General features: G+C 47.9%; 1 protein-coding gene across 3 annotated transcripts in view; it reads right to left on the reverse strand.

Moving 5' to 3' along the window:
- Nucleotides 1–12,893, reverse strand: part of NRTN (neurturin) — a 481,761-nt gene that overhangs the window by 358,692 nt on the left and 110,176 nt on the right. Inside the window, exon 2 of one of the 3 annotated variants that reach the window (XM_069649593.1) lies at nt 2,677–2,743. The exons of 1 other annotated variant lie outside the window; for it this stretch is intronic. The gene's annotated coding sequence lies outside the window, so the exon portion shown is untranslated. Of the gene's footprint in view, nt 1–2,676; nt 2,810–12,893 lie in introns of all 3 variants that reach the window. One more of the 3 variants, XM_069649592.1, reaches the window with a different exon arrangement.

Raw genomic sequence — 12,893 nt, forward strand, 5'->3', positions numbered from 1 at the left:
CGATGTACCTTGCAATAGAGCAAGATGAATAAAACTACAGGGAACCTATACCTGAGACACTTGCCTGATGCCTTGTAACATGACTTCCACAAGATGGCTGGCCGAATGTGGAAGGGGCCAGATGACTGAGCGTGAACTGATAGTGTGAGTTTTTCCTCGATGTACACTATCGATATACCTTGCAATAGAGCAAGATGAATACAATTACAGGGAACCTATATCTGAGACTCTGGCCTGATGCGTTGTGAACTGACTTCTAGAGGATGACCACCAAAAAGGTGGAAGGGATAGGGGTCAGATCACTGAGCGTGAAGTGATAGTGTGAGTTTTTCCTCGATGTACCCTATCGATGTACCTTGCAATAGAGCAAGATGAATACAACTACAGGGAACCTATACCTGAGACTCTGGCCTGATGCCTTGTAACCTGACTTCCACAGGATAGCTGGCGGAAGGTGTAAGGGGCCAGATGACTGAGCCGGAGCACAGGACTGTTAACATCACCAATGGTCTGACATCGGGTGTTCTTGTAAGGACACTTATATAATAGGTTTAAAAACAGAACTTCATAAAAACACTAAAATGAATGTTCTGCTTTTGGGACGTGCATCATTTCGTTTCCAGGAAAAGGTTTTTCATTTACTTAACGCTCAGCACTGACCTCCAGGAAGAACATATCTGGAATCGTGTTCTAAAGCGATTCTGTATGCTAGCCTGAAAAATGACAGGATACTTTCCAAATAGCTCTCAAATTAATTATAAATATTGTACAGAGATATGCAGAAATCAAACATCAGTCCATAAAAGTGGCAAAGGGTGCAGAGAGAAACAATGGGCTGGTGCAAAAGGAGCCCCCGTTGATGTAATCCAACTTTTCATATCTCAGAAGTAGGCCATTCGAAGGCAGGTACCTATGGAATCATGGGTAACATCTTACTGAGCAATTGTAACCTCCCTGGCACCTCAGCTACTAAAACCATCAAAGATGCCACCTTACACTTAATCGAGACTATGAACTTGAAGAAGAACACTTATAACCCACCCACCACAAGGACAACACTCTAGACCTATCCTTTTCCAGGTTGTGGAGTGTTAGGCTCCTATGCAGCGGGATTGGCCGGCCTCTTTTCCTACCAGCTGTCACTTGCTCTCCAGTTGTGGTTGACAGTCCTCTCCATACTTTTAACTACTTTTAACCGCAACATGACCATTCTGGTATAAAGCCCTGGCCACGGCAATGTTGCCATGTCTGGGGACACCACACTCTCAGGAGCACTCTATAGCAAAGGGATCATTTGCTGAGCAGAGAAGACCTGCAAAAATGAGTTTGATTGGAGGTCGACACACATGGCGTAATTATAGGGGGGAATGGGGGGGACAAGTCCCCCCCAACTTTTGTGGCATGCAAATTGTCCCCCCATCTTTTGGCGGGGGAATGATGGCGGGGCCACATTGCAGCCACTGCATCAATTAAGTAATGGGACAGCGCAAGCAGGGATACCTTGCCTGGTTCAGCCCCTCACCCTGGCTGGTGGTCTGACTCAAAGTCAGCAGCCACGCCAGGGTGCTGGACTGGGTGGTATTCATACATAGTATTCATATGTTCGCATTTAGTGTGTTGAATACATTTCTTTATTTTTTGCAGGAGAATGTCATATTTCACTCGCATCATATTAAGCATGCCTATGTCAAACGATGCAAAATGTTACCATTTCACATTATCTTTTGTTATGATTAAGTCTTGAAAGACAGCCTACAAGCCATTCTTTATAATTTTGTGGAATTGCATTCTGGTATTTGTAGTCTTCAAGATGGGGTGAAAATAATGCAACATTTCTACTCTTATCGTTTGACATATTTCAATAAGGATTCCTATACTGATGGAGTACTTTAAATATGATGTGTGTACTTTTCAGGTCTGATTTATAAAACAGTATTGTTGAAAGCCAAACATTGTGGTGAGGAGGAGAAAGGATCGGAGGGCAGATTTGTTGTGATGATTTACCCGGTCTATGGATGTGGAAAGGGAGGTTGCTGGACTGAAAATGATCTACCTGGCCCTGTGCTGATTTTCTGGGTACAAGTTGAGATTACATGTGGGTTGACTGCATCCGCTCAATTTCTTCACAGTGCTGACTGCATACCCTTTGGGTGTTTTTCAGGCTAGCATGCAAAAAAGCTTGTTTGCTCACATTTTCGCTCACCAGGATTTGAAAGTGTCTTCAAAGCACATGTCTTGTATTGATATTTTGCTTTCCATAGAATATTTCAATATAGATTTTTGGGTTAAAAGGGTGCACATCTTTTATACTTTGCAGCAGTGTTCTAGGGCAGTCTCAACTGGCTGTTTTTTTTCTACTTTTTTTCGGGGACAGATTCATTTTGTAAACGACAATGCTCATTTCTCGGAAAGGCCAGTTGAATTAAATATGTGAATTCCACTTTAGGATATGCTCAGTCCCTGTGCGTATGTTAATGATCCCCCACACTTTTGATGACATTTGAAGACCTGCAGAATTGCTTACTCTGACTGCCTCAGTACCTTTCTGGTAAATGGGCTTTGTTACGATTGCACTATGCTGCAACAAAAGCACTTTGCCCTGTCTGGCCCAGGACCAATCCCTGCCATAACATCATTGGAATGTGCAGTCACATTAGGTATGTTTGGATTACTTACCAATGATCTTCATTACTCTTTGCCTTGCTCTTCCTTGTCACAGTATGTTCTTTTGAGGTCCCCATCTCTACAAACGATTCAGTTCACTCAGTCAGTTACTCCAAAGTAAGCCTCACTCCTGATATTGCTACAACTGTAATATTAACAATTACAATTCAGATACTGAACGTCAGTTTATTTGATAGCTACGGATATTAATGACATTTTTTTACATCATTTTCTTCGAGGGCCCCCATCTTTTGCCACCAAGGGCCCCGCAAATCCTAGGGCTGACCCTGACTGCGGGCTAACCCTGTAGTAAGGGGCAAAAATTTAGAGACAGCGGGAGTCACCAGGAGAGGGGCAAACTTTGTGGGTACATCTGCATATTCTAATGAGACTATTCTAGTCAGCTTAAACATTAAAAGCTGTTGACTCTCTGTGTCAGAAACACACACTTAAGAACTGTGAGATTGAGCTGCCTTCTATGTGAAAAAAGACCTAGGCAATATTGCCTGCGGTGTGGGCTGCACACCCTTATATCCCGTTGGGATTCTTCAATTGTTTTAATGCCTCAATAATCCAATTCAGTAAATGTTTGATTATTAAGTTCTGTGATTTATTCAAAAGTTTCAAAGAAATAATGTGTTGCTGCTTTTTTTGATAAGCAAACACCTTAAGCTGGCCAATGCATTTTGGACTTTGCAGTCCTTCATCAGGGCCTTGTCTAATCAAAATTATAGCCAAGTGGCAAACATTAGTGTTCATAAATGCAACAGTACAACAAATAATCATAATCAAATTCCTTTGTAACAAATTAGAAAACGTAAAATGAAAGAAAAATACATTAAAGTATCAGGGTACCCACGCACATAAAAACATACATGAAAAAAGGAGAGAAAAAGATATACATAAACATTCTTCATTAAGAATCACATCCTTTAACATTTTCATTTTCTGTTGTGATATCACATTACATATGTGGTTGTCTCCTTATTAAGTTCCCCATATTGTGCATATATGCTAATGTGTTAATGCACCTCGTGTAATAGCGTGTATGCTGTCAAAGTGATTGCCAGTGATCTAAACGCTATATTCTCGTGCCTAATAGTTAGTACTATGTGGGCACATGCAGGGAGATATTATTATCGTGCAAAATGCATTAGTAATCAAAAGTCTGACCTTCCAAAAAATGACGTCAACAAGCACAATTGTTTGCGCTTCAATATGCAGTGTGACTGCTTACGATCAAGTACACGCGTGGACCTGTTCAAATACAATAACGTCCTTTAAATATGCAGCGTAACCACTGTTATATAGGAGCAAGCATAAACATGTTTAGATATCATTACATTCTTTGACCGTAAAGCGGTACCTAATCGAGTCCCGAACAGACTTGTCTTTACGCATTTCACATACCTTGTGTGCAATGTTAATGCCGTGTAAAAGCCGTATCGCGCTGACTCATGGTTTGCTGCCAACTCATAACTAAGTAAACGCTGAGTGTTTTCCCGGGAGTGAGGCTCTGATTGCTGCGGTAACTGCCACCTTCAACATGGATGCTTGTCCATGTAAATGCCGCCATATTGGTTGGGGCTTAAAGGAAAAAATGGGTTTCTCCTGCGTATTAAAATGTGATACTACTGTCATGCTGAATGATAAGGTAGACAGTGGGCTCAGTCTCTCATTATGGCTGATGCAGTATCCCTATAAGGTGCATGCGTCATATCAGCGCTACAGACTTATAAGTCTGGTGTGTACATGTCTATATATGTTTACGTGATATCTAAATTGTGGTACCTTGTCTAATAGATATATAATGTATTCCTGTACATGCAGAAAACAAAAATAATTATTTGACTGTCAGAATTGAGTACAAGAAAAATAAATAAAAATTACACAAAATCACAATACCAGAAATCATAAAAAATGTAATAGTACATCAGAGTGAACTGTGTTGGTCATTGAAGACTAAAAATAGGGATATCCTTCGTAGGATGTAGTCTGGACTGCACTCATATGTACACTATATGGTAGTACAGCCTGGTAGACAGTGTTATTTCATAGGTCGAATCAACTTATAAAAAACAGTTCAGGTCGAATTCTTCATTCATTCCTCTGGGTGATAAAGTGTCCAATCGATCTATCCAGAACGCTTCTCTTTGCTGACGTCTTCTTCTTGGATCAATACCTGACTGTTGATTATCCAGTACCTCTAGTATATGGAACCTCAATTGGGCTACTGTATGTTGTTTCTGGTCAAAGTGTCTGGCAACTGCTGAGTTCAAGTTCTTGTTACGTATGCAAGACTTGTGTTCGTTCATACGGATCTTTATCTTTCGTCCAGTTTCACCCACATAACATAGTCCACATGGACAACGTATGTAGTAGACACAATTTTCGGTGTCACATGTCCCAAAGTCTCTAAGTTGGATTTTTTCTCCTGAATGGGGATGCGATACTGTGTTCCCTTTGATGACGCTGTTGCAGTTATTGCAATTCAGGCACGGGTAGGTTCCTTGTCGTTTATGTTTCTGTTGCCTGTCTTTATTGCCTTTGATGTTAACCAGAAAGTCACGTAAATTGTTTGAGCGTTGATATGCAAACACTGGCTTGGTCTGAAATAATGATGTTGTGCGTTCGTCACCAGTAAGTATAGCCCAATGTTTAGTAATACATGAGCTGCCTTCTGTCTCCCATGCCCTGATCTCTCCCCTTACATGCAAGTACCAAGTCACCCATCATGATTTCAATTGCCTATAAATTCAGGTGCTAACAATGAAATGTGTTACATTATTACTAAATGCCATACCTTTTTTAAAAGTGCAAACCTCTCCCACCCAAGCACTGTTTGTCAGGTCCTGTCCATGGCAATGTAGTTCAGCTAGGTCCAGTCAACGTAGCCCAACATTTCGGGTGTCATTGTCAGGGGGGGATAAAGCATGGTCTGCTCAATGGCCGTTGTGCCACTGTTTGCATGTGTTATTGTGTATGTAATGTACATATGAATGTTGTGGGCACACAGTGCATTGCAATGGAGGTGCTGGGTGCATGTGTGTGTGTGAGTGAGTGAGTGAGTGTGTGCACGCATATGTGTGTTGACTTTTGTGTCTGAATGAATGATAAATAATGCATTGTTTGTATGTTCTCGGTGGAATGAAGTTGGGTGGCAGGAAGGAATGAAGATGTGTGGGGGCCCATTTTCAACATGATGGTTGGGGGCCCCCTGCATAGTGCAAAAACAGTCTGAGGCACCTTTGGGGTGCATACATTACAATGATGACAAAGATATGGTTAATAGCCACCAATTTTCTTGACGCGGCCAGCCAGCAGGGAGCCTAAACACTAAATGCCCACTAAAGAGACCCTTCTTTGTCAGCAAGTGGCTGATGTGGAGGAACCAGTGTTAGAAGTCAATGAGGTGATAACACTTCATTGTAGCCTGTGGGATGAGAAAACGCAGTTTGTAATGCGAGTGTTGCAAAGTGCACATTTTAAGCCCCAGAACGAAAATAGAGAGAAATTTATATCTTGCTGTGTTACAAGAAATCTGAGTGCTGACTGGCAACATGGGGCAGGTGCTGGGGGGCATCCCTGAGGCTCAAGACCTCTTTTATTTGAAAAGGTTGAAAGGCCCTCATGTCGTCCATGGTGAATGGGTATGAATTTTGAGTGTGTGTGTATGTATGTATATGTGTGTGCGAGAGGCGCTTTGCAGGTGCGGCATTTGTTTATGGGCATCGAGAAGGCAAATATGAAATATTACATGGCTAGACTCAGACTGGCATTTTGGGGCAGCCAGTCTAACCCTTTCTTGCTGTAACATGACTTTATTCTGGGCATCTTGATAAAGCAAGCATAGTATGTGTTATTAATTGGCTAGATTTGCATTTGTTACTGTTGTCAATGGCCCTCATTACGACCCTGGCGGAAAGCGACTGACCGGAGCGCCACAGCGTAAATAGCGTTTCCGCCATTGCACGAAGGAGCAAAGTGCGGCCCATTCCGACCCATCGGGCACGAGCACCACGCCACGGCGGAAGTGCAAAGTCCGCGATGGCGGAAATGACCCCAAAACGGCCCACACCGCCGCCGTACGGCGCCCTAGGTGCAATACCGCCACCCCTCTCAGCGGTCACCGCAGTGTGCGCCTACCGTAAAGTACGGTGACCGGAAAAATACGGAAACGGAAGCTAAAACATGGGCCCGGAACGGGAAACAACCCGCCGTACACCTATAAAAACACTAAAACCACACAACCACCAAAATTACCACCCTGAAACACACCCCAACCCGTCAACCACCCTAGCGAAACCAAGTAAAATGGGAAAAGCAGCGAAGAAAGCGTGCGACCGCAAGCGGCAGGTCCACTTCTCCCGTGAGGAACTCACCGTGCTAACAGAGACCCTCCAGGAGAATGCCGCCGTCGTCTTCTCCACGCAAATGACCAGAACGGCACTTGCAAACAAGAAGGCCATATGGGCCCTGGTGGCACAGCGGGTAAGTGCGGTGGGGACCGCACCCCGCACCCCACAGCAATGCCGCAAGCGATGGGACGACCTGCGGATACGCGTCCGCAGCATACTCTCTGCCAACCGCAACATTGCCACAGCCACCGGGGGAGGTCCTGAATCACCCATCAAGTTGACCCCCTGGGAAGAAATATGTGCCTCCACCATCGGAATGGAGAGCATAGAGGGAGTCGGAGGGATGGAGAAAGGAGTGCAGACATCAGAAGAATCAGGTAGGTGGGCCAGATAAAACAATGCCAAATCCACACAGACCATCCATGTGAATTACCATGCGTCCACATAGTGCAACAGAAACACATGTCCAGGAGAACGTCCACACACATCGGCCTGATAGCGCACGTTAAAACCCACAATAAATACATAAATAATTAAAAACCCCTAAAACACGCACTACACGTGCAGCAGGCACACCCTAACTGCAGGCTGCCAAACAACTGCACCCTCACTCCACACACAAATCAAAGCACCTCCAAGGCCCCGACCCAAATCACCCTCAGGTACCACCCCAATGCATGTGATACAATGCCATTCCAATTCCCACAGACCCATCAATAACCCTCGCCCTCCTTTACTCCACCACAGGGTCCGATCCAAACGACGAGCTACAGGACACCCCTACCAGCACACCTGCAAAGAGGGCCAAGACCAACGGCCAGAGACCCTCCACCTCAGCTGCACGCATCAAGACACGCCAGCAGCACAAATCAGGTGGCAGCACAGAGGAGGGAACATCAACAGGCACCCCAGCAGCCAGCATGCCCACAACACCACCACCACAGGTCCCCCCAATGGATGCCACAGAAGGCACTGCCTCAGGTGGCAGCAGCACCATAGGTGACACCCCATTGATGGCAGCATGCTCGGACACAGAAAACGGGGATGCCGAAGTCAGATCCATCCATGACCTGTCCCAATCCCCCTGTCTGTCCCATCCCGTACAACATGAGGATACCACGCAGGGGCACCCACAAGACGACGACTGGCCATCCCCCACAAGCCCTGTGGCAAGGCAACATGAGGACAACAGCCCCTCTGCGACACCCCCGCAAATGGCCATGGCCCAGCAGAGGCAACAGTCCCTCGACCAGTTGATCGAACAACAGCAGCAACTGGCCACACTCCTCAAGGACCATGCCGATGAATGTGGGGGCACTAAGGCAGACATAGTAACATCAACAGAGACACTAAGGGCACAAATGGAGAGTAGCACCGAGAGCCTGAGAGTCCAAATGGAGAGAAGCACCGAGAGCCTGAGGGGAGAACTGCATGCGACGTCCAAAGACGTATGTGCCGAACTTGCCGCAGTGCGCCGTGTGCTCACTGAGCTCTCGCAAACCCTTAGGGACATGCATGGACGTGAGCAGGCAGACACATCATCCGTTGCAAGTTCCGTCCAGGGCAGCCCCCAACGTAGATCTGGAAGGAACCTGCGCTCCACAGGCAGGGGTGCCCCTGATACCCGCAGAGGGGGCAAGCAATAGCGACAGCCCACTGACAATGAGCATCTTTGGACACTGGTGTTCGGGGGGGAGGTAGGAGGGTGGAGGGGGTGTGTTGGGCTCACTTGGGTGGCGGGTCGATAGGGTGTTTAACATGATATCACATATGCCATAAACAGTGCACGATCAACCAATGAGATGTGTGGACATTGATCCTTGTGTACTAGGCCATCATAGGCGTACAGTCCATATTGTGCATGTACCAGACACACACAGTGCCACGAGTCCCGTGTCCATGTATCAGCCACCAGGCGTGAGTGCTAGAAGCATACATCAATGAGATGCTGACGAATGTCACGGGCCTCCGGTGCCTCGCAGGCTCCATGAGGTGCTGCCACATCCCCACCCTCATCATGACCATCATCAGGTGCTTGCAGTTCTGCGTCAGGGGGCATGGGCACATTTCTACGTACGCACATGTTGTGGAGCATGACACATGCCATCACCATCTTTGCAACCTTCACATGGCGGTACAGGAGTGCCCCGCCAGACCTGCTGAGGCAGCGGAAACGACCCTTCAGTAGGCCGAATGCCTGTTCAATGACTACACGGGTACGTGAGTGGGCATGGTTGTAGTCCTCCTCATGCTGGTCCCGTGGGTTCCGGACTGGTGTGAGGAGCCATCTCTTCAGTGGATATCCAGCATCACCTGTATGTGGACGAGAAACGTATGATGTGGAATGCCATTGCTACGTACGCACACCCCCCCCCCTTCCTGCCAGGTCATTGCCGAATCACATACCCCACATAATCATGCATGTAATGAGACTCACCGAGTAGCCAGGATCTGTTCCCTGCGTGTCGCTCCATGTAGCGTGGTATTGTAGAGTTCCTCAAGACCATAGAATCATGGGTTGATCCAGGGAATCGGGCACAACAATGTGTAATGATCCTGTTGGAGTCACACACCATTTGTACATTCAGGGAATGAAATTGTTTTCGGTTGCGGTACTGGGCCTCCATGGCATGTGGGACGACCAATTCCACATGGGTGCAGTCGATGGCACCAATGCAACCCGGTATGCCGGCAAGTGCATGGAATCCCACTTTTGTGTTGGTAATTTCCTGCTCCGAGCGTGGTAGTGAGATGTAGTCGTCTGCGTGCTGCAGGAGGGCATCGAGCACATGAAATAGTGTCCGTGAGAACAGTGGCTGAGAAATGCCATGCAACTGTCCGACTGTGTGCTGGTAGGTGCCTGTGGCCAGGAAGTGGAGTACAGACACCACCTTCAGTAGGGGTGGGATGGCGGTTGGGCTATCTATCATGCTGACAAGGTCAGCCTGTGTCATGTCCACAATGGCGGCTATGGTGTCCCGGTCCAAACGGTAGAGGGTGTGGATCTGCTCATCAGTGAGGTTGAACGGATGTGCTCGGAGGCGTGGGATTGCGGGCTGCCTGCGTGGTGGTAGTGGCTGTGCTGGCGGCCCTTGCTGGCCCTGCCTTGGCCTCCTCCTCCTCCTCCTCCTGCGTCTCCTCCGTGCGGCCGGTTGTAGTTGGCGTTCGTCTTCTTCTTGGAGTCGGAGCACTTGCAGTGCTATCAGGTCCCCCAGGGCCAACATCGCGAGTCCTGCCGGTAGCATTTCGGTGTGGTTGTGGGAGGAGACTGGCTGTGCAATTTATGTGTTTCCAGGCTGTATGGCCTCCACCTGTGGTGATTAATTCCACCTGTGCAAACTGCTCTCCCCTTTGGCCGGGCACGTCCCGCGCAGAACGCTGCAAATCGGGGAATGGTATCTTGCTATTGCAATCATGTATTTGTACCCGATGGCCGTGTAAGATTGGTTGATATGTTCATTCTGCTGTGGTCCCATTGTTTCACATACTATCTGTGCAGTCGCGAACAGACTTGTGAAGGGTCAGTGGAACGTAGTATTCGTGTAACGGTGGGCCCTCATGCAGCACTGTACCGAGTTGCAACGACGGGCGGGGCGTCCCATTTGTGGGTGAAGGCAGTTGCCATTTTCACACACAGCCGCACTCGATGGAATTATTAGTGATTTCAAACGGCCACAGGTGCCTTTTCGACGTGATGTTGCAAATGAGGAATTCGAAGGGCGGCGCTTTCGGTTTCCAGCTGGCGAGGAGATGCCCACAGGTCTGACTGCAAATGTAACGTTCTCTTGTTCTATGTCCTTGAGACAGGGCCCATGGCGAGGGGGCAATGATTGATATGAATAGTTTGGGATGCGCAATAGCTACGTGGGCGATGAGGCAGGCCGTTCCCAAATACATGTTACTTCACGACACTGGAATTACGGGCTGGGGCACTGTGGATTTAGCAGGCTGCATTACGCACAGACTCAATGGATGTTTCTAATGTCATGTGAGTTATTATTCATGCCTATTGATCCCGGGATGAGGGAATGATGAATGGATGCATGGGCAGGTGATTTGATACAGGGTTTGCCATGTACAGGGCTTCTTGGGATCTATCCGCCTCCCCTACGCTATGTGATGCAGGGCTGCCATAGTGGGACCATCGTCTATCTGGCCTTGTTGAGCCCTCCCTGTCTCGACGCGCCCTCAGACACTTGTGTCCATGCACGTTAACATTCCCATCTGATGGATTCTGTTTTGACAGACGCATGCACAGGTACACTCGTTTGTGATGGTGTTTGCACCTCGATATAGATGGTCATGAGTCGCAAGTGGTTTTGGGGTGGTGATGGTCCTTTTGAGTGGGCTAGCATGCATATGGCTGTGGATTTCGTGTGATCATTGAAGTGAGTTGATCGAATGTAGTTCTGATGGCCATTCTGTTCTTGTTTTTTCCTTCGGTTGACAGGTATCTCCTCCCCTTTTGCCACTGCCATCTGTATGCCACTCCTGCAGATGGCTTTTACTCCCGACACCTGCTGCTTCGTGTTAATCAGTGGAGCAGCATTACGATCTTATGGGACGATCGCCAATGGCCCACATGCCCTTACGCAGTACTGGTGGCTCGGAGCAACATTTCGGCCTTTCAGCTGGACTAGTGCCTCCCCATTGGGTCGGCCCTGCGGTTCTGTGCGCTTCCATGTTGCCTTTTCGTACGTGAATGTGGCTCTGTGTACCATGGGGGAACAGGGCGACACACAGGTAGTGGCTGGTCATTTCTTGCGGATGCAGCACACAATGGTGATTAGTGTTTTGGAGTTCATGGCCTGATGGCTGTGTGGGCATGGTGACTTTGATGTGCATTAAATTTCTATTCTGATTTGGCCCGTGTAGCGTTTTTCTTTGCAAGTGATGTGGCATATGCCTATTTGGGGGGCGATGTATTGTGAGGAGATCTGCATTGGGTTCCTGCTTCGGGGTTTAGTTGCGTGGTACAGTGCTGGGCGCGTTTGCCTACGAAGCCCAGTGAGGTCAGGGATGGGGGCTGGCAATATGACTGTTTGAATGTTGTCATGCTCAGGGGCGGGGGATTGGGTTTTGTGTGACAGATGCCGGTCAGCCAGGTGGACTGGTGGAATGATGTGATTTTCGGAATATTGCTGGTCACAGGTGCCTGTGTTTGCGTGCGTTTCTTGGTGGGGGACTGTGGTCATGTCCATTGGGGTGGCTTCTGTATTCGTGCCATCTGTGCCCTGCAGCTCCCATTGGCCCCTCTTGTGTTTCTTCTGTTCGTTGCCATGCAGGGGTGACTTGTACATTTCAATGGTTGCATTGTGACTTCATTGCACCTACGGGGGTTGTACTTTGTGGGCAGGGAGCGGTGTACAGGCACTCAGTGGGGCCGTTTACGGTTGATTCGCGATGCCGTACTTCTCGCCATGGCGGATTGGTACATTCCGCCATGCCTGATGGCGTTAGGTACATGTCCGCTAGGGTCGGAATTGGCGTACCCTTGCGCCATGGTGGTCTTTGCGGTTTGGCATGGCGCGCGCGCGCGTGCTTGGTGCAGTTAGCGTTGGCGTTCACTACGGTGTCGCTAATGGCTTCGTACTTTCCGGTGACGGGTCATAGTCGCACCGAGCGCTATTCGATGGCGGAATTGCATTTCCGCCATCGTTTTCCCCTTTCCGCCAGGGTCGTAATGAGGGCCAATGTAGTGAATTCTAAACTTTTAGAAGACTGGCGTGTCTTTTAAAGAATTTTAAAGATACACCACGAGTCTTATGCAAGTTATAACAGAGCGTTGGCAAGTGACTCTTTTGGTGACGTAGTTTAGTGTTATCCGTCAGAGCCACCATCCACGCGTCCTCCACCCCACCCATTTCCTCC

This window comes from Ambystoma mexicanum, chromosome 1p (assembly GCF_040938575.1).
Source record: "Ambystoma mexicanum isolate Mex_15411 chromosome 1p, UKY_AmexF1_1, whole genome shotgun sequence".
Lineage (NCBI taxonomy): Eukaryota > Metazoa > Chordata > Amphibia > Caudata > Ambystomatidae > Ambystoma > Ambystoma mexicanum.